Source organism: Stegostoma tigrinum, chromosome 10, assembly GCF_030684315.1.
Source record: "Stegostoma tigrinum isolate sSteTig4 chromosome 10, sSteTig4.hap1, whole genome shotgun sequence".
Taxonomy (NCBI): domain Eukaryota; kingdom Metazoa; phylum Chordata; class Chondrichthyes; order Orectolobiformes; family Stegostomatidae; genus Stegostoma; species Stegostoma tigrinum.
Genome location: NC_081363.1, coordinates 54530720 through 54554197, shown reverse-complemented (window position 1 = coordinate 54554197; position 23478 = coordinate 54530720). Strand labels below are relative to the sequence as shown.

The following is a 23478-nucleotide window of genomic DNA, read 5'->3' as shown; positions in this document are numbered from 1 at the left end:
TTATGGTTGAAAGAAGTGTTTTTGTGACTGGTAGCCTGGGTCTAGTGGGGTTCCACAGGCATTGGTGTTTGGGCCTTTGCTGTTTGTGACATATATCCTTATTTAGACTTGAATGTTGGAGGATGGTAAATAGCGAGGAGGAGAGCCATAGCTTACAGGATAAATCATCGGACTGATCAGAGGCAAATGATTTGAGATGATGCAATTGAGCAGGATAAACAAGGCAAGGGAATGTATGATGAATGGTGGTACTCTGGGAATCATTGAGGATCTGAGAGACCTGCTTGTGCTTGTCCATCAGTCTTTTAAAGTTGCGGGACATGCAGACAAAGTGGTTTAGAGGGGATATGGAATACTTGCCTTTATTAGATGAGGGATAAAGTTTAAGAGTAGGGAAATTATGCTGGAACTGTATGAAAAGTTGGTTAGACAACAGCCAGATTATTGTATGCATTTGTGCGATCTACATTATAGGATTTCATTGGAGAGGGTGCAGAGTGGGTTTACCAGGATGTTACCTGGACTGAACAATTTTAGTTATGAAGACAGATTGGCATTGTTTTCTTTGGAACAGAGGAGGCAGAGGGAGGGGCATTTATAAATTTTTATACTTGGGGATTGAGATTTATAAATTTTTGAGGGGTCTAGTACTCTGGAAGTAATAATTTCCCCTTGATGGAAGAATCAATGATGAGATTTACGATAACAGGAGGAGGTTTTGAAATGATGTAAGAATTTTTTTTCACTCAGAGCATGGTGGGAACCTGGAACACACTGGCTATCAGATTGGTAGAGACGGAATTTTTAATAAAATTTAAGAAGTATTTAAATGCACACTTGTGATGCCAACTGCTAGAAAATATTATTAGAATAATTAGTTGGGTGGTTTTGAGCAGTGCAGTCTCCATGGACCGAAAGGCCTTTTACTATTGAGATATATTGGAAAGGATATTCAACCAGGGTTACGTTGGTAGTATGCTGGCCAGAAGTCTTAAAAAAGACTGAAGATCTCAGAAACCATTGTGAAATCTGTAATTATACAACTCTGTCCAGACCAGAAAAAAAACACTCTTGCTATCAGTGATGTCAGTTCTGAAAAAAAACTCAGCAAAGTTTTTGAGGAGAAGCAAAAATAGAGAACAAGATCGAGATACAAGGCCAAGTTAGATGATGTGAAGTTCGTGGGACATAAAACAGCCGCAGAAAGACATAACAAAAGTTATATGAGCAAACAATAGTTTCCTTTATGAAAAAGATAAAAGAGCTGTTGATAACAAAGTGTGGAGCTGGATGAACACAGCAGACCAAGCAGCATCTTAGGAGAACAAAAGCTGACGTTTCGAGCCTAGATCTTTCATCATTTTCTGAAGGGCCTAGGCCCAAAACGTCAGCTTTTGTGCTCCTCTGATGCTGCTTGGCCTGCTGTGTTCATCCAGCTCCACACTTTGCAAGTTAGACAGCTGTTTTCCTCCAAAATGGCTGACATGACAGCATCATGACACCAAATGATCAGACTCTTAAAGTGACGGTTCAATATACAAATACACAACAACTCTCCCCCTTTACATCAGTGGTTCCTGCAATAAGAATATTTATAAAATTTATAATTATATCTGCAACAGTTCTCAGAAATAGGAAGAATTATTTGCCATTTTGCAGCCCTTTGGATTTTCCCTCTGCTTACCAATATTTCTTGGAATGTGGTAGCATGATGTGTATAGGCACAGAAGGTGGCAGTGAATGTTGTTTACCTCCGTTTATCACTCATTCTGAATGAAGTTGAAAACATATTTCATGACCATTCTAGTACTTTGGGCAGACACTGAGTGGGCTTGCTTATACTTGTGGCAGACTTAACATGTTTGTTGTAGTGTGAACATTACAAAAAGGTCTGAGCAGTTTAAAACTCAAGCTACTTCTTGCCTGAGATATTAAGAAATGCCGATGCTGGACTCAGAGGTAACACAGCTGGAGGAGCACAGCAGGCAAGGAAGCACCAGAAAAGCAGGAAAGTTGACATTTTGGGTCAGGACCCTACTCCAGAGTTCCTCCAGCTCCACACTGTGTTATCTCTACTTCCTACCTGACACTATATACACATCAATTTACAAAATTAAAAGTGTGCAACACTTGTAACAGGGTTTAAATACTTGCAGTTATAACAGCAAATAATTGAGCTGAAGCAAATGTACAATTTAATCATCATCTTCATCGTCATCATTATTGTCACAACATGCTCCTACTTGGCAGGGAGCTCTTTGCACTATCAACCTTGCCTTTGGCATAATAATCAGCTACATTCTTATCATATTTCTCCTTTATAAGCTTTGCTGGTGAACAGCTTCTTCTCTTCGTCACTGTATTTATTCTACAGCTCACCAAACTTCTTTTCTACATCACCAGCAAGACTCACACCTCTGATTTTTGATTAATGTTCTGAACAAAACCAGAAGAACACCAAGTGTGGCCTTTTTGGCATATAGATCCCTTTCTTTGTGGCTCTTGCAACCTTTAACTGGCGCTTAATTTTTCATTTCTTTGTCATAATGTGTCTTATCTATTTTAGCCAGTTTTGAAGATTTGGGCTTCTCTTTTCTAGGCTGTGTCTCCACCTTTCAGAGCAACTTTTAGAGAATTCCAAAAAGTAAACATGAATATCAGAGATTTTCTCCTTGTGTTTTTCACAGCAAGTCTCAACAAAATAAGCATAAGAGAGTATCCTGCCTCTTGGCTTCTTAAGGTCATTTTTTGTTATTTTGATGTCTGCCTGGCTGCTGGCACTTCAGTTATGATTTTTACTTTTGAAGGTGAACTGTATAGTCCCCTTACCATCAATGAAATAGCCTGTATATTCAACGGAACATTTTTTAAAAATCACATCTGTCTTTCATCGTTCTGAGGTTATTAACTACAAGTCTCTGCAGAGCAGCACCTGAATTTGGGGGTGGGGGGTGGTGCTCTTTTTTGCTTCTTGCCATAACTAAGATATCATCCAAGTAACTCTGGATTCCTCCCCATCCACTTAAAATCTGATCTATGGCACGTTGGAATAATACAAGTGCTGATGTGATTCCAAATAGAAATCTCTTGTACTTGAATTGTCATTTGTGCGTTAGAATCGTCAAGTGTTTCTGTGACCCAGATGAAGGTAGGTAAGCTTGACTATGGTCAATTTTACTGAAAAGGTGACCTTCAGCTCATTTAGTAAATTGATCATTGATTAAAAGGAAAAAGTGATGCTCAATAGTGACCTTAAAATCACACAGATTTGTACTAATCCATCTTTCTTCATCACTGGTACTGAGGGGATGGCTCAATTTGACAGAGATCTTTCTCATGCTTCCAGATCCCCCTGAAAATAATGCCATGCTCATGTAGAATTTGTGAGAGATTAGTCTCAGAATCTGACTCTGACAGTCTTGAAGGTTAATGGATTAGCAGTAAATAAAATATAGCTATTTATGTGGTTCTGCAATGAGACAATGATAGGGAAGAGCACTTAAGGGAGATATTATTAAAGGTGATGTTTCTAAAGTTGAAATATTCATGTTGTATTGGCTTCACCCATTCTACTAATATGACACAAAGCCTTTGAGTGGAGACAAAGAGTTCTACTGAAGCTTTTGTATCAGTACCACCTCCCCAATGTCCTAATAAGTGTGCTGACCAATGGTAGCTGTTTCAATTCCTATCATACAATGATCCTTGCTAGCTAAGAATAATGCTTTTTCTGTCAGTGTTCTATCATGTCCGTTCTACGATTAATCATTATATTTGCCCAAGACAAAGCAAAAACAAAGGAGAATTGATAGCAATGAATTTCTTCAAACAACCCTGACCTAGTAGCACATTCTGGTAGAGTTGGCAAATGCTACAAGGTGTTGAAGTGATCATCCAGCAAAATATGACAGATTCCTCCAGCGGCCTTGTCAGAACATGTGTACCCTCTGGAGTATTCATCTAATTACATGTTTTTTTTTTAAAGTGTTATTGCTTGAGTATGTTTCTAGATTTCTCAAAACTGCACTGCTCTACTACCATAACATTACCAGAAATGTGGGGGTCATCCATGTACATGTGCTCTTAGCAAACGTATAGTAATGGAGCTGGATCAGCTTTGTAGAGTCTCGTAACCAATACATTTACAATTAATTTACTCTAGCATGTGACATTGGAACTTTGATTGGTCTGTAAAAATTTGGTGGTAAACCTTATCTGAAAATGGTAACTTCAACTGTGTGGTGCTCCTTTATCCTATGATAAAGTGTCAGTTTAGATTATGTACCAAGATTAGGGAATTGAACTTGAAACTTTAATCTTTTTGGCCAAGGAGCAATGCAAGCACTAAAGTCAAGTTTGTATTTCAAAGCACTATGAAGAGACAGCAGGACAGTCAGGCTATATTTGAATTTCACTAGCAACAGTTGAAGACTACTGCATCGATTAACCTCCTTCTGTGTTGCAAACTTAAATTGTCTCACTTGGAGAGAGATTCAAATGCAAATTTCCCAGAATTTATGTTTGACTGTAGTTCTCATAGCAGATATCATGGTCTGATTTTAATTGCCAGTGAGGTTTCTGGTAGGGAACAGTGAGCTAATTTTCAATTTGCAGTAGAATGAGACCATACTGATCGTAATGACTGGGTCTTGCTTAAATCTTATCACCTATTTCTAGCATGGTGATATTAGCTGTTTACAGAGCGTGCAATGATCAGGAGGAAACAGCAAGATTATGGCAGTGAGAACTATGTATTCCTTGGCAGACCAGAAAAGCATTCTTGTTATGTCTGGGTCCACATGCAAAAGCAAGGAGGAAGTTATGCTTCTGGCTATGATGTGGTTCCTCATTGGTTTGCCTGGAAGGAAACACTATCACATCTAAATCAGTACCTCAAGGAAAAATGGAACAAGATCTTATGCTTTTTTGTTTAATATAAGATAAAAGGTTATAGCTGTGTAAAAGAGGGGTATTATAGGCAAAATGTTATAAAATAAGATTGAATTTTTTTCAAAACAATTAAACAAATATATTGGAGAATTAGATAGGATAGCTTTAAAAATAATATAATTGAGTCTTCTAAAGTGCAAAGGCAGTCTAGGTCTAAGGTTGAATTAGGATTGGTGACTAGCATTTGTTCAGTTTTATTTAACTTTGCGCAAATGAGACTCAGTATAGTTAAGTAGCTAAAGTATATCATTATGTACATGTCTTTAGCATATGTTTCACATAGTGCATGAAGCCAACTATTAATTTGTTAAAGTTATAACTTGGGGTTAGAGGACAACATACAACAGTGAGGTTTATAGATCTCTTTTACAATATTCTAATTCATGAGTTTTGTTTAATTGTATTGTCTTTTATAGAAGCTGCATGGTGGAACTATCAGTTCTGGGTATTTCTGCATGTAAGCCCCGACCATTCACTTTTACACCTGTTTGTATGCCTGATTTTTAGTTGAGTCGAATTGCTACTCATTGAAGTTGGCTGTTATTATGATCTTTACTTGTGCCATACTAGTTCTGCTCTATGTAAATATATTCTGTTTGACACTCTTGCTTTTAAATGCACTTAGCATGTGCTTCATAAACTCCAAAATATGTGATCAGTGTGTCTAATTTCTTACTTTGAAATGTAAATGTACTATGCAGTTTTCAGATTCCTGTTTGTGGGAAGGAGCACTTTGAGGGATTCTAGTCTTGTATGCCTTGCATGTCTTCTCATCAGAATTCAATTATTCACAAAGTCTCATTGCAGGGAATATCTAATGTGACAAAATGAGAATTAGAAGCTCAAGAGAAGTAGCTAGAGTCAGATAAAAAGGTTCGCCACAAAAATACCCTTAGAAAGATGTTACGCTGAGTAATGAAATATGGCCTTGATTGTTGTCATTTTATCTCCATAGACATTATCATAGGCAGCTCAATGATCCCTCAGTCGATGCATATGCATGTTTCTCTCATTGCTAATTAACTAAAAATGGAGAATACTGAAAATAGGTAACAGGTCAATCAATCTTTAAAGACAAAATTAGCCTTTGATGTGTAAAAGTATTAGTTGTACACAAGAAAACAAGAACAAAATGTAAGGAGAGGACTGAAACATCTTCAATCAAAGCATCCTGTTGTTCCATTTCTGTAAAGATCTGGTTGCATTTCCTGTCTTTCTAGATTTAAATAGCCCTGCCATAGTCTTGTTGATGATGCAACCGCAACTAGGGTCTAGGCCCGAAACGTCAGCTTTGGTGCTCCTGAGATGCTGCTTGGCCTGTTGTGTTCATCCAGCTTCACATTTTATTATCCTACAATTGTCGTTCATTTTGGGTTGTAATGAGCTAGAATTTCTAACGAGGTAAGTTTTTTTTAATATGAGTTCTGCTGATATTTTATTCCAATGCCAGCCTTGATTCTGACTGAACAGTTTAATTATCTGAGATTTTGTAAACACACGCTCATTCGGTTGACCAATCCTATGAGCCTCTGTGTTTTTGTGACATTTCTGTGAGATGGAAATTCTTTGTAGCCCAGGTCTTCTGCTCATCTGCTGCTATGAGTATTGCATGAACAATAGAAACTTGACAATAGGCTGTGAGAACTTATATTTTCCTCTCAAATTTAATCCTACAACCTATAAAATTTTTCGTACAGCTCTTAACATTTTCATGTGTTCAGTTGTGGTTGAATATTGAATAGTAATGTCACCCATATGGCTGATAATGCTTTCTAACCTCTTCACAATCCTTACCTGCGTAGAATAGGTTACTGACCTTATTTGATTTAACTGATGTACCCGAAGCATTCCTGTACTGAGTGATTGCATGTTTTAAGCATGTTGTGGGCTCCTTACATACTTAAAGATTTAGGAAGTTCAGCTCCATACCTACCCTCAAATGCAGCTTGGTTTTTGCACATTCCTTTTTCCCCTGTTCAGCATCCTGCTAACCACTGGCCTGTTCAATTAGTGATTCTCCCACTCCTCTGGTCTTTTACTTAACTGTTACCAACTGTTATTGTGGAGGTCATCATGGAAGAGTTAAGTTGCCGACAACACTTGAGAGAGGTTTTTGGAGTCTAGGCTTTTTCAAAATAATTAGCGATTACTCCACATTGTATGAAATATTTGTATATCGGGCTTAGCATGAGGTCTGTACAGTGATATTTCACTTCAGAGTCTCTCCATCATGTGGTTGCTACAGATGTAGCTTAATATTTATGTATCGAGTATTAATACTTTTAGATATTTTTAATCAACTAATTCAGATATGCTAAGACATACACCTGGAGCAGATGGGATGTAAATCAAGGCTTTCAGGCCCAGAGGTAGGGAAACTGCACGTCAAAAGACCTGACTAAACTCTGTTATCTACAAGAAATATCTGTTGGACCAAGAATGGGAGGTTAGGATAAAAAAATCGTCAAAGAGATGAATTTTTAGGAGGTATGTGACAAAGGAAACTACTGGAAAATGATCATAGAATTCCTACAGTGTGGAAACAGGCTCTTCAGCCCAAACTGACCCTCGGAACATCCCACCCAGACCCATGGCACTATAACCCATCTAACCTCTGAATACTATGAGGAATTTAGAATGGCCAATCCATCTAGCCTGGGAGGAAACTGGGGACACACAGGAAATCCACAGAGACACAGAGAGAATGTGCAAAATTCACGCAGACAGTCACCTCAGGGTGGAATTGAACACTGGCCCCTGGCACTGTGAGGCTGCAGTGCTAACCACTGAGCCACCATGCCACCCTAAGGCTGACTTGATCAGGAAGCACTCATTTTGCTTAAACTCGGGATTGAATGAGGGACCTGTGGATTTTAAGTCTAATGCTCTCCTAATTGAGCTATTCTGGCGGTCGTAAATGGTGGAGGCGTTTGTTGAGAGTTTCAACAATGACAGTCTAAAATGTAGTGGAGACAGACAGTGATACGTTGGAGAAAACAAGTGGTTGCTTTGATGAAAGAGATGAAATAGCTGAATTTATGTTAGGATTTCAAAAGAATGATCTGCTTAATCCTGAGAGTGTAACTGAAGTGTGGATGGAATCAGATGGGAAGGTGTGCCGCCTATGTTAAGTGCCTAAAGGCCATTCCTTGGTCTTTGTTAGATCTTATGCTGTGCTAAAGGGACTTGAGGCTTTAGTTTTCTCTCTGTTGTTTCAACAGCTTACAGTTTGATAGCAAACCCAAGACTGAAGACTGGTCAAATTATTCAATGACGTAGAAATAACCAAAGAAATATAGAATTAGATTTTGTTTCAAGAAGGTAGACAATTTACACCCATTAGGATTTAGCATCCAGGATACCAATCTTATTGAAATAAACCCCAACTATTAAAATTGCTTTGGCGACCTATTATTCTTGCTGTTAGGTATGTCATCTACTTCAATGTTCAAAGTACATGTCCAATTTCCCATTGAAATTATGGTGAATAGTTCTGAATTTGCAAAACTGAAACAAATAACAGTGGATGCTGGAGATCTGAAACAAAAACAGAAACTGCTGATGAATCTCAATAGGTCTCACAGCAGTTGTGGGGATAAAACAGAGTTAACGTCTTGATTCAAATGACTTTTCAGCAGATCTCTTCATTGAAGTAACTTTGCTTTCTCTCCACAACTGCTGCCAGACCTGCTGACTTCTCCCAGCAATTTCTGTTTTTGATTTTACAAATTCTGTGCTGGAGGAAGTTGTAACAGAACCAATATTGGACAGTGGTCAAATACTGGTAGTCTGACAATGTTGAAGCAATCATGTAGATTTTGGCTCTACAAGGGACCATGGATATTAGGAATGAAAGGTGAAAATGACTTGTTCACTTAGTAGCATCGAATTCAACAATCTACCAGAAAGGTCTTTGGTGAATAAGAATGAATCTTTACAAACAAAGCTCTGTACACAACATTTTGCTACAGTGAAAGAACATCATGTGCAGTGACACCAAGGTTTGACAAAGAAAGACAGCTATTCCAGACTCCCTTAACATTTCTTGTTGTTGCTACATGGCAAAAACTAAAAATGTTCACTTTCACTTCCAAACAGCACCAAATCTACATCGCATAGCCTGTAGCAGCTCGAAAAGACAGTTCACTGATACCCTCTCAAGGACAAGGAGGAATGGATAATAAATACTCGCCTTGCCAATGATGTCCATATCCCATTAAAAGAAGCAAAAAATTCCTTTTATAATCAACTCTTCTGCACAATAATTCTATCTTGCTTTTTTTGCAATTCTCAACTTGACTACTCCATGTAAGCCTTACACATCTTGACACACATTCTGTAACTGATTCACTACTTCAACAACAACAAACGGAGACATGTGCAATAAATAGCATAGCCCCCATCACATGCCGTTACTGATAGAACAGAATTCCCTAGTGAGCTTTGACCTCGTCAGAAGTCACACAATGCCATGTTATAGTCCAACAGGTTTGTTTGAAATCACAAGCTTTTGGAACACAGCCCCTTCCTCAGGTGAAGAAGGGGCTATGCTCCGAAAGCTTGTGATTTCAAACAAACCCGCTGGACTATAATCTGGTGTCATGCGGCTTCTGACTTTGTCTACCCCAGTCCAACACGGGCATGTCCAAATCACAGCTTTGACCTGGGCAGTGTCATAAGCTGAGGACCAGAAAATTCTACAGGGTGTCTGATCAGCGCTTTATTCTTTAGAGCAATTCTGCACTAACTGCAATCCTCGCTCTTCAGACTTTGACACTGTCTGTGTTATCTGAAAATTTCAAATTTGAAGTGAGATAGCAAAAAGGTTGCTCATAATTCAGGGAGAGGAGAATGCTTTATATCTCTTATGCTGCCATCTGGTTCTTTCTGTGTGCTGTTAAATCATTAGTCTAATAGAAGATAATAATTTTCTAACATGCAAATCAGAGCCCTGGCATGGAGGCAAAAGGTTAGGCTGCTGATTGGGTATTGATCTTCCCCTTATATCAGTAGATTGAAAAGCTCTAGTCAGAGTTGCCTGTTTTGTTGTGTTCTTAACTCAGTAAAATGCATTGACTGTATTTCTCTTCCTCATTTGTTTCTTGGAAGGTATTTATCCAAGCAACAAATGGATATTATTAATGGTTTTCATTGATAGAAACAGAGTGACTTAAAGACACAGATATTTATGAGGAGAATGGGTGATAGCTGATGTTTGACTTGTGCTTGGGCATGAGGAGGTAACTAGCCTGAAGCCAGCTAGATTCAGAAGAAGATAATAAAGTGTGAAGCTGGATGAACACAGCAGGCCAAGCAGCATCTCAGGAGCACAAAAGCTGACGTTTCGGGCCTAGATCCTTCATCAGAGAGGGGGATGGGGTGAGGGTTCTGGAATAAATAGGGAGAGAGGGGGAGGCGGACCGAAGATGGAGAGAAAAGAAGATAGGTGGAGAGAGTATAGGTGGGGAGGTAGGGAGGGGATAGGTCAGTCCAGGGAAGATGGACAGGTCAAGGAGTCAGGATGAGGTTAGTAGGTAGGAAATGGAGGTGTGGCTTGGGGTGGGAGGAAGGGATGGGTGAGAGGAAGAACAGGTTAGGGAGGCAGAGACAGGCTGGGCTGGTTTTGGGATGCAGTGGGGGAAGGGGAAGACCTGGGCTGGTTGTGTGATGCAGTGGGGGGAGGGGACGAACTGGGTTCGGTTTTGGGATGCGTTGGGGGAAGGGGAGATTTTGAAGCTGGTGAAATCCACATTGATACCATTGCGCTGCAGGGTTCCCAAGCGGAATATGAGTTGCTGTTCCTGCAACCTTCGGGTGGCATCATTGTGGCGTTGCAGGAGGCCCATGATGGACATGTCATCTAAAGAATGGGAGGGGGAGTTGAAATGGTTAGCGACTGGGAGGTGCAGTTGTTTATTGCGAGCCGAGCGGAGGTGTTCTGCAAAGTGGTCCCCAAGCCTCCGCTTGGTTTCCCCAATGTAGTGCAGTGCCAAATGATGCCACCTGAAAGTTGCAGGAACAGCAACTCATATTCCGCTTGGGAACCCTGCAGCCCAATGGTATCAATGTGGACTTCACCAGCTTCAAAATCTCCCCTTCCCCCACCGCATCCCAAAACCAACCCAGTTCGTCCCCTCCCCCCACTGCATCACACAACCAGGCCAGCTCTTCCTCTCCACCCACTGCATCCCAAAACCAGCCCAGCCTGTCTCTGCCTCCCTCACCCATTCTTCCTCTCACCCATCCCTTCCTGCCACCCCAAGCTGCACCTCCATTTCCTACCTACTAACCTCATCTCACCTCCTTGACCTGTCCTTCTTCCCTGGACTGACCTATCCCCTCCCTACCTCCCCACCTATACTCTCCTCTCCACCTATCTTCTTTTCTCTCCATCTTCAGTCCGCCTCCCCCTCTCTCCTTATTTATTCCAGAACCCTCTCCCCATCCCCCTCTCTGATGAAGGGTCTAGGCCCGAAATGTCAGCTTTTGTGCTCTTGAGATGCTGCTTGGCCTGCTGTGTACATCCAGCTTCACACTTTATTATCTTTGATTCTCCAGCATCTGCAGTTCCCATTATCATAGATTCAGAAGAAAATTGCCTTTTAGATGGACATTCTTTTGGAACTACACTGCAAGCAGGGAGTGAAGAGGAGAAAGGGAGACAGAGAATATAGAGTCAGGTCATGATATAAGTCAAAGAGGGTTTTGGGGCTGCAGAGGGAATTCCAGGAAGGCCATGTGTCAAGGGCTGGACATCATATTGGGCTGACACAGAACAGAGTGGATTTTGGTGTTTTTGTGAGGTCATTGAAAGGGTAGGTGGACATTAGAGGTGTTAAAAGGACAAGTGTGGAAAGAAAAGACTTTGGTAGCGGAAACCAAAAAGGACATGTGTTGGTGAACAGGGGATGATTCAAAAAGAACAATAGAAGAGATAAAAGGAGTTCAGGAGATTTGAGAGAGCACTGGTATTTGGGGACAGGATGATAAAAGCTTTCAATCATTATATACGAGCTATCTGAATGGTAGTGAAGAAGACAGACATATTTGAAGACCTGTGTGTTTCTGCTCATCCAGGTTCATAGCAATGATGTAACACACTTAATAATGAACTCAGTCCTTGTCATCCCTCTCAGCTTTTGGGTTTATGATCCTGCAAAGCACACCCTGCAAGTGTCAAAGGTAGAGTTGTGGTTAAATTTGAGGCATTGAACTACATGGAAATATTTAAGTAACGCACACAGCTTTGGAGAGAGGGTTACACTGTTTCCCTCACTAAAACTGAATATTGGTATTTTGGAGACAGGTTGGAATTGTTTTATATTTGTAACTCACCAATTCTCTTTAAATTGCCTCCAAATAAACAGTCCATTTTTACTTTTTAATGACCCTTTGCTATATTCTTAAGTAAATTATACCAGAACATAACATGCAGGAGAGGTCATGATGACTTCATATTTACTAATAACTAGAGAAAACTGAGCTTCAGCATCACCGGTTGTTGCCCTAACTCTGTGGGATGGCAGACACAAGTGATTGGTAAAGTATTGCTTTTGCACACACCGTTAATGTAAATGTGGAGCACAATTGGGCAGGGATTCTACCTGAAGCCAATCAGATTCCCAACATTACAGGTATAACTTTATAAGGACCCACACAAAATGCTATGGCAAGGCTTGTGGCATAACCTGATGAGAAGTCAGGTGAGACCAATCTCAATATCAGGAGCAGTTCATATCATCTTTTACGCTTTCATGTTTATTCTTCCCAGCAGTGTGATGAATTTTTTTTGGCTAGGTGGCAGCCAGTTGCTCATTAAGAGGCGATTATTGGAAAGAAAAGGGTATCTTTGGCATTAGAACCCTTCAGTGCCAACACATCCTCCCCCAGAGGTGGAACCTAAAACTATTCACAATATTCCAAATGCAGTCTGACCAGAATTTTATCCAGCCTCAGCAATACATTACTGCTCTTGTTTTCTAGTCCTCTTGAATTGAAGGCTAACATTGCATTTGCCTTCCTAACTGCCAACAAAACCTACATTTTAACCTGAAGAGAATCCTGAATGAGGGTTTCTGAAACCTTTCCCCATTGAGAAAATACCCTACGCTTCTAGCCTTCCAAGCAAAGTGCATAACCTCACACTTTTCAACATTGCATTCTAGCTGTCACTTCTTTGCCCACTCCTCTAGCCTGCTCGAGTTCTTCTGCAGACTTCCTGCTTACACAACACCACTTACCCCCACCTATCTTTCTGCTCTACATCCTGACTACTGCTAGGATGTCTGCATATAACCCCAAATTTGGTCACTTTACTTTTGCAGGTCCTTAACTCAACTCACACAGAAACTACATTTTCCGAATCCACATTGCTTCTTGTTATCAATTTAATTTCACTCCTTACTAATCAGGCAACCCCATGCTGTCTTCCCATCTTCCTGTCCTACAATAGAACATATATCCTTGGATATTTAGTTCCCTGTGAGGATCTCTTTGCAGCCACATTTCTATGATGGCCTGGCAATTACAACTTGCGCTACAGTACATAAAATGCGCAAACGTAAGTAACAAGATTCTTCGAGTCCTTCGAGTGTCAGTTCATGGGACGTAACTTCCTTGGCTAGCTACAGAGCTGTCACAGTCAGATGCTCACCAAATTGTACTCACACTGTTCCTATTCCTATTATTTTCACCAAGATGTCAGTACCTGAGCTGCTCGGGGGTGCTGTAGGAGGCATACTTTCCAGTGCTTCATCTATAGTCTTGGTCTTGAGATCCAGGAGATGGGTTCTTGAGGAGCTGGGCATTTCACTGTGAAAGCCGTAGACATGCTGGCTATGCCTGCAAGACACAGGGGCAGAAGTCATCGAGGCCAGTAGTTAGAAGTGATGTACAATGATTGAGACAGACAGTGAGGTTCGTGTGTGAATCTCTGTGGAAATGTACAGTGACGTTTGTTCAGTTGATGGTTCATGCATATCTTGGTACCCCTGCAACAGTGGTCCTGGTCCTCTCCTGCGAAGATCAGAAATCTGTCCTTGCAGAGTATAATGTCAGGCACTCCTATACATATTTGGGCTTTCTACCCTGATATGGGATATTTATTTTGCTGTAATAGGAGAAGGAGGAAAGGAATTGAGGCAAAAGTGGTTGGCACAGCTATTAGTCTTGGAGCAGATGGACAAAATGTGTTCCATGGGAGTGAGGAGGCTGTGCAGGAGGCATGTGCAAAGTTCACAGTATGGGCAGTTGGCAGGGATGGGGCATGGGAGTGTGGTCAGATTTTACAGGTCATAATGAGAGCAGTAGTCCATGAGACTTGGTGCTGGTTAGAGGACATGGATAGAGTGAGTGTGAGGTAACAGCGATAAAAACACACGCAGCCCCAGTCTGGCAAAATATGAAGGTAACTGATTGTACTGTGGTCATTCCCTGATATTGTAGAGATGGCATTGACTCAGGGAGCAAACTCAGAACCAGTGTCTGCTGTTGTGGCATCCAGGAAGAGGACTCCTCTCCTTTGCACCATCTCTCCCTTGACAAGGACCTCCAAGTCCCTTTTGGAAAATCCCCACGCCATCTTCCCCTTATCTGACATTTACATGAAACTCTTTGTCTGAGCAGGGTAATGCTGGATTGCCAGTTCTTGTCTGGATGTAATCGCCTTTTAAAGATGGTTTTTAAAGAGGCTGGAGAAAATAAGGGACAAAATATTGAAGGAGTACAGGAATGTCGAGTCCTGGTAGTGTATGCCCGCAAAGGATGCTGTTCTTTCAGCAGATATCCAGATAAGTACTAAGTTGTTCCAAGGACAGCATAAAGCAAGATGGGGCTGGAATCAGATGTGAGACAAGCAGTAGGGGCATGGTACGCAGTTCATGAGGTGCATTTGGTAAGATGTGACAAGAAGTAGCACTGAACATCAAAGCAGAAATCCAGCCAAAAAACCCTATTGTTCTCACCCAAAACAAAGCTGTAAGACTCAGCCCTATTTTTCTAATAAATCTACATAAAGGGGTGATTATATTACTGAATAAATGAAAATAATTTGTTTCAGAAGAAAAACCATTATATTCTCATGTTGCTATGTTTTGAGCTGTGTGCAAACCAATGATCAAATTAGAGTCCTCAGCACAATGCAGCCTCAAACCAGCCTGAGGAAATTAAAGCAGATATATTGCATAATATGAAATGTAAAAATAAATCAATGATCAAAATCCACAGCAGGTGAGATAGAATCCAACAAGAAAGAAGAGGTTATTGTTTTGAAGAACATTAAACCCAGAAGTATTTTCCTATTATCCCAATGCTCTGTATCTCTGGTATTTTATACTTTGTTTCATATTTCCAGCACGTGCAATGATTTTAATTTATATCCACCATTGTGAGCAAATTCCCAAAAGAGTTGACATTCTCGGGTTGAGGAGTAAAATATGCTGTAATTTAAGTCTTAGACTACAAATTAATTTGAAACTCTATATATCTTTACAGATTAAGGCAAATCTTTTCAAATAAGATTCATAAACAAGGGGAAGGTAAAGATGCTGCTTGGCCTGCTGTGTTCATCCAGCCCTACACCTTGTTATCTCAGAAGGTAAATCTTCTTGCTGTGAATGCTGCAAGCACCATCTCTGTGTGTCAGAATAAGCATGTGTCCACAAAAAGGATCCCACATCATTCAAAAAGCAACAGCTAATCTCATTGACTGGTGCTGAAGGATCAGCAGCTGAGGAGACCTATATCTCCTCTCCACCTATCTTCTCCTCTATCCATCTTCGGTCTGCCTCCCCCTCTCTCCCTATTTATTTCAGAATCCTCTCCCCATCCCCCTTTTCTGATGAAAGGTCTAGGCCCGAAATGTCAGCTTTTGTGCTCCTAAGGTGCTGCTTGGCCTGCTGTGTTCATCCAGCTCCACACTTTGTTATCTCGGATTCTCCAGCATCTGCAGTTCCTATTATCCCTACTCCTCAGCCATTGCCTTTGAGAGAATGTCTTGCTTTGGTCAGCCATCGCTTCCAATTGCACTTTCTCCTCACCTCTGAGCTCCTCATCTTCAGCCTGACAACGAATGCAATCTGTTTTCTGTGGCTTGTCATAGCCAGTCAATATCACAGGCTTCAATTGTACATTTATAAGCCCACATTGAGAGTTCCTGACTCAACTGCCCTTTCAGGCCATGAGTTTCAGACTCCTATCATCAAGATTTTGCTCAACTCTGCTCTTAGCCTTCTAACTCTTACATTAAATATGTAACTCCAGGTTATTGACCCCTCTACTAGTGATTAAAATGCCTTCCTTTCCACCCTCTGACGTTCATAATGTTATACACCTCTATCAGGTCGTCCCTCAACCTTCACAGTGATAAGGAACCAGACCTGGCCTATCTAATCTTTCCTTAAAGCTCGGATTCACCAGGCAGGCAGCAACCTGTTAGTTCTCCTCTGTATTCTCTCAGTGAGAGATCTTACGGTCCATATTATTCCTTTGACCATCACTGATAGTATAATTGTTTTCATTGCTGTTCATGTGATCTGGCTGTTGGCAAATTTATTAGTTTTCCTGGCGACCTAGGTGCCGAGGTGCATAGGTCTTTGAAAGTTGCATTACAGGTAGACAGGATGATTAAGAATGCATTTAGCAAGCTTGCCTACATCGCTCAGACCATAGAGTATAGGAGTTGGCATTTGTCCTTGTTTGTAGTGGAGCTGCATTGGTGTCAGACGCTGAATGGCCAGACATTGCCCAAACTGAACATCAGTGCACAAGTTCTGCTGTTGATAGCACCTTTACCATCATGATACAGCACATTCAGTGAGGGTGGTAATGTGGGAGAGGCATGAAGTTACCAAGATATGAAGGGTGAGTAGTGGATGGGTAGTCTGGGATTTGAGGAAGTTCATCATGCAGCAGGATGTTTTCTTCCCCATGTTTAACTCAATATCATGGGCATTCATGGAGTCACATTCAATGTTGAAGACTCGCAAGGCCACCCCCACTTAACTGTGTATCCCTGTGCTGCCATCCCTGCTGAATTTATCCTACCAGTGGTATAGGTCATACCCAGGGATACTGATGGTTAGAATCATAGATTCCCTACAGTGAAGATACAGGCCCTGTAGCATAACAAGTCCACACCGACCCTTGGACCATCCCATCCAGACCCATCCCCCTATAACCCACACACCCCTGAATACTGCGGGCAATTTAGCATGGCCAATCCACCTAATCTGCACATCTTTGGACTGTGGGAGGAAACCAGAGCACCCGGAGGAAACCCACGCAGACACGTGCAGAATGTGCAAACTCCACACAGATGGTTGCCCGAGGCTGGAATCGAATCCAGATCCCTGCTGCTGTGAGGCTGCAGTGCTAACTGCTGAGCCACCGTGCCAATTAATGGTGGTAAGCTTTGATTCCATAAGTATGACTACGTCAAGCTGTTACTTGACTAGTCTGTAAGACAGTTTGCCTATTTTTGGCATAAGCCCCCAGATATTATTTAGGAAGGCTTTGCAGGGTTGGCAGGGCTGAGTTTGCTATTGTCTGGATTTTGTAGCATGTTTAGAAAGGTTCCACTTTGAGGCTGGAATTTGACTCTTGAAAGTCAGCTTTCCATCACAAATTAGATTGAGGTTCCTTTCCAGGACTGGAGTTAGAATCTTTTCCAGAACTCCTATTAAATTGCTTGTGTTATTCATGTAGCTTTTAATGGAAAATGGAAATGCCGCTTTCAATGACATCTCAATCCCCTAGCAGGAAATGTTTCTGTAACTATTCAACTCATTCATTTTGATCCAAAGATTAATAACAGGATCCTACTAAAGAATACAGCCATTATTTTAGCAACTTAAAACAGAAAGGGTTAATTGTGATTTACTAATCTTAAGCAGAATAGTCTGAATCAATATTTTGGTGAAAGCACCTATTGTATATATCTGACAATTCAAAACATGAGTTTGAAAAGTATCAATAGTTATTTAATCAAGGGCTTTCTTTCTTTGTTACTGCATCAACATTCAAAAAGACTCCATTCTAAAATAATTGAAAACAAATTGAAAAAAAATGTCACTGCACCAGGAATGCCTTTGCAAAGTTATGGTTGTAATACCATCCATTGTGCATTCCATTGTTTTGAGACTTCTTAAGAATTTTTTTTTACCATTGGAATTGTTTTAATTTTAAAGATATCCAATGGGATAAACCAACTAAGGTAAATACTATAGTAATCCAAAAGGAAAACTTCTTAAATTAGCTGGTAGGCTTGAAACGGCAGCTTAGTTAACCAGTGAGTTGTAAGGAGACAGAGACAAAACTTTTGATATTTGTTTTAATTGTAAATGTTTTCTACCTCTTTCCTTCTTTTAAAAAGGCAGGTAAAATCAGTTTGGAGTCCACAACAGTTTTAGAGGTCTAACTTTCTAAGATTAGTGCCATTCAGCTCAGAATCTATTTTGTTCATTCAAAGTTGGCCTCATCACACTGACTTTTTTATAAATTAATTTTCCAAAATGTAATTCAATATGTTGCATCGTCTGCAATACCACAGCATCCGATACGCCTAACAGTATGTTCTTGCAGTTCTGTTTTCAATGCAGAGAATATTCAGGTTGTGCTTGCAGGCAGAGCTATTTGATGACACTGAAACTGAGAGAATGCGTAATTGCTTTCCATCAATAAAAGGTTGAAAATAGATGGGATGGATGTTAAAATTGTGGGTTATAGAGTATAGAGTAAATAGAAAAAATCTGTTCCCATTGGTGGAAAGTGAAAAAGAGAAGAGAATGTACATTTAAGGTGATTGGCGAAAGAACTAATAACAATGAGGATAACATTTGTACTTGCCAACCAGTTTAGATCTGTTTAATTTTGCCAAACAGAGAAACCTGGGGTGTCAAATCATACTTCTTTGAAAGTGGATTCGCACGTAGACTGGACAGTGAAGAAGCTAAAAACCAAAAGAACTGAGGATGTTGTAAATCAGGAACATTTACAAAGTTGCTGGAAAAGCTCAACAGGTCCAGTAGCATCTGTGATGGAGAAAACAGAGTTAACATTTCGGGTCTGGTGACCCTTCATCAGAACTGAGTGAAGAGGGTACTTAGTATTTTCATTGGCCAGTGCATTGAGTACAGGAGTTGGGAGGTCATGTTACGGCTGTCTAGGACATTGGTTAGGTCACTTTTGGAATACTGAGCTCAGTTCTGGTCTCCCTGCTATAAGAAGGAAGTTGTTAAATTTGAAAGGGTCCAGCAAAGATTTAGAAGGTTATTACCAGGATTGGAGGGTTTGAGCTACAGGGAGCAGCTGAATAGGCTGGGGGTTTTATCCCCTGGAGCATTGGAGGCTGAGGGGTGAACTTGTGGAGGTTTATAAAATCAGGAGGGGCATGAAAATGTGAACAGCCAAGGCATTTTCCACGGGGTGGGGGAGTCCAAAATTAGAGGCTTTAGGTTTAATGTGAGAAGGGGAAGGCTTAGAATGGACTTGGGGGCCAACCTTTTCACACAGAAGGTGATGGATGTATGGAACGCACTGCCAGAGGAGGTGGTGCAGGCAGATACAATTACAACATTTAAAAGGCATCTGAATGGGTATATGACTAAGAAGAGTTTGGAGGGATGTGAACCAAATGCTGGCAAATGAGATGAGATCTGTTTAGAATATCTGGTTGGTGTGAATGAGTTCAAACAAAGGGTCTGTTTCCGTGCTGTTTAACTGTATGACTCTATAACTTGAAACAGTAACTTAGTTTCTCTCTCCACTGATGCTGGCAGAGCTGCCTGGTTTCTCCAGCACTTTCTGATTTTATTTTAGCATCAAAACAAGATTTGGTTACTTGCAGAGGATGGCCAAACTTTGGATACAAAGTGAGGCAACATTCAACACAATGAACATCCAGCAATGTATTAGCACACCAGTACCAAGAGAAGCCTTTGTGAACACACATAAGGGTTACCATAAACTATCTGGAAAACCATTAGAAACTGTATTTATTCTGTGAAAACAATCACCCAAATCTGCAATGCAGACCATTAGAAGACAAACTGTGCTACACTGTTTGAACCAATTATATAAGTGCACCTACACTGAAGAAGCAAGCTTCATCACACAGCAGGACCGACGCAGAATTGTTATTCAGCAAACAATTGTTCACAGTCATCACTCAATAATCCCAGGAGTATGTGATGTGTTACTTGAAAAGACAGGAGAAATTGAAAAATACAAATGAGCATCATGCATGAAACAAATTTTCCTTCTTGAACATTGGGGTAAAAAAGTTTTAATAGAACCAACTGATGGTACTTGGCATCCAAGAGAAATCGACTGCATATTACGAGAACTCAAGACCATATTAAATATGAACATTAAATGTCATGATTGACAAACAGATGCCAACCTAGAAAAAAACACCAAATCAGAAATATCATGTATTCCTGAAGCAGTCAGAGCACAATCCAAGAATTAATGCAGACACAGCACACATTCCCTGCATTCAGAAAACCAAACTGCAACATCCAGCATGACAGAGGTTGGTTAGGGACTAAGCAAACTTTCGATACATTTTAGAAACGTGTAAATTTATTGCTCCATGAAAGTGCATTAACAGACACAATGGGCAGAATATTTTAGGAGCCTGAATGCCATGGGATATGGCAAGAATGAGGCAGAATCACATGAGAATCTGGCAAGGCTCAACTCGACATCAGGAACAATTCATTGTATCTTTGAACTAAGTTCAAGGTATTCAGCTGAGATTGTTGCTAGAGAGCAGTGAATTGACCATTAAAGTGTCATAATGTAACTTCACTTTCTGCACATTTTTTTCTTATTTATATGCAACTCCCCATCCTACAATCCACTGTGAGCAAACTGGATACCGAGAATTCTCAACATGCAAGTCAGAGAGGCTGTCAGGTCCCTTCAGTTCATCAAAATCAACAAAGAGCTTCCAATGGACTCAGTATATGTATTTCAGGCCATGGTTCATAGACACGAGCCACACAATTCCCAAGTCCGCAGACATCAGCATTCTATATTCAACAGGAACTCAGAATCCTCATGGCAACTCTGTTCCACTTGCAATACTCTTAGAAGTGCAGAATCACATTGAAAGACACACAACCAACTAGAACTGAAAAGCTGCAGCAAGGAAAGTTTGTATGTAGGACAAGCACACAGCTCATGGGTTGGACCAGGCTGCATCTTAGGGCTACTCACTTACTCTCTTCATGCCCATTCTCTTACTCTCTGTTCACCTGTGTGAAGCTTCCATGCCTTGTCTTGACATGATTATGTAGCACAGTCACAAAACCATGTAGCCTACCTTGCTTCTTAGCAGTGAGGGGATGTATGTATCGTTGTATGGTGGAGTGCTATGTTAATCTCATGTGCCAGCAGCACCATGGCAAACACACTGCATGTGCAGCAATCGGGCAGCCATCTCTCAAATTCTAGGAGCATAGTCCTTATCAGAGTTCAAAGACTCTTTAGTCAGACGGTCCTGGCATAGTTAATCAGTGGCAGCCTCCTATACCAGTCCAGGGTTTTATTTACAGTCAGGTATCTTGTTGGGGTGCTTTTAGCCAGAGTGTCATTCATTCTGCATTCCAGGGAATACGTCACTAGTGGTCCTGTGGCTTTGGTGGGCAAGACCAATGCAGTTGAGGAGCAATAGAGGCAAGCGTCAGTGCAGTTCTTTTCTCGGACTGAAAGTATAAGTCACTCAGCGAAGTGGGACACAGTCAGTCCATGGTGCCTGACTAGAGAAACTAGGGAAAAGGGAGTGTTGTGGGTAAAACAAGGGGTTTGTTGAGGTGTTGCAATTGCAAGAAAGAGAACAGAAAATCGATTCATGGGGTGGGGGGGGACATCAGTGGCTGCTGTAGGCTGGAAGGGTAAGAAAGATGGTTAGGTGTAGTGTACAATGATTGAGAATGACAGCAGGGTTACTGTGAGAGTTGCAGTTCAATGAAGAATGCTCCTTATTCGGTTGCTGGGACCCCTGTATCCTCAGAGGACTGACTCAAGTCTTCTCTTTGTAGTAGAGGAAGAGCCTGACGTTGAACTTCTCATCACTCATCTTGATTGTTGCCATCCTGTTATGGACTGTGTATTCCTGGAATAAGAGAAAGGGAGGGATTGATTGAGATGACAGAGGGAAGCACTTTAGTGCTGGTGCAGGTAGTTTAAAAGTGGAGAAGTGCGCTGGGCTGTGCAGAGGCTATAAAGGGTTAGCGATGGGGAGGTTGGAGATGAGGGAGGGAGGGAAAAGATATTGTATACAAATAGGAGGAAGATGTGTAGGAAGAGGTTCGTGAGTGTGAGGTGCAAGAGAGAAGGTTGTGGTCTTTGACCTTGTTGTGGTCCTGCTGGCCATTCATCCAAATTGTAAAGACTGCACATATCTGGAATACAACCACAGACCAGGGTGTTAACGGCTAATGGCTTGGCCTCCTCTGCATTTTTGCTGGGAAGATAACAGCCCTCGTGTGGACCATCCCACCCAGAAGGATCTCCAGGTTCTTGTTGAGGGATCATGGCACCATTTTCCCCTTCAACAACTTCAGAATGATTGTCAGTCACCAAGAAGAGCAGATTCAGAAAGCCACGTCATCCAGATACACAGCAGCCTTTTAAATAGGGTGCAGTGCCAGGATAGTGCACTGTTAGCACCTGTTGACTGAGAGCTGAGTCTGGGGATAGTGAATGTTACGATGTGGCTAGATTTGGGTAAGAGGTGTGCTATTGTGTGAAGACTATCATTTTATTTTCTGTATTATTAATTGTGGAATGAACTGGAAGCAGGCCAATGTAAATTGCCCATAGCGTTCAGGGGTGTGTGAATTATAGGCGGATGGGTCTGGATGGGATGCTCCAAGGGGCAGTGTGGACTTGTTGGGCCGAAGGGCCTGTTTCTACACTGTAGGGAATCTAATCTAATCTGGTTTGAAACCAAGCATGGTGGAAGGAATTGCTGAAATTTTAGCACCCTGGTTTGATGTTGCGGTCCAGGGCGGCACGGTGGCTCAGTGGTTAGCACTGCTGCCTCACAGCGCCAGGGACCCAGGTTCAATTCCAGCCTCAGGTGACTGTCTGTGTGGAATTTGCACATCCTTCCATGTCAGCATAGGTTTCCACTGGATGCTCCATTTCCTCCCATAGACCAAAGATGTGCAGGTTAGGTGGATTGGCCATGCTAAATTTCCCGTAATGTCTAGGGTGGGCAGGGATAGGGTAGGGGGTGGGCCCTTGTGGGATGCTTGTTGTGGGCTTAATGCGCTGAATGTCCTGCTTCCACATGCTGTAGGGATTCTATTAGTCGTTGCATGCGATATTTACACTGCAGCTTTGTTCAAGCAGTGAGGAAAACTGTAGACAGTTCAGCCCCAGGGGGTGAGAATGCAGTATGAGATATGGGTTGCTGCCAATAGCTGACAAGTCACACTTTTTCGATACAGTCATTGGTGCTAAAGGTTTGAGCCTGACAAATAATGACCTCACAGCAAAGATTATTTGTAGGTAACAGTA

General features: G+C 41.3%; 1 pseudogene; it reads right to left on the bottom strand.

Moving 5' to 3' along the window:
• Window positions 1-2195: 2195 nt before the first annotated feature.
• Window positions 2196-13817, bottom strand: LOC125455553 (high mobility group protein B3-like; annotated as a pseudogene).
• Between the last annotated feature and the right edge of the window lie 9661 nt (window positions 13818-23478).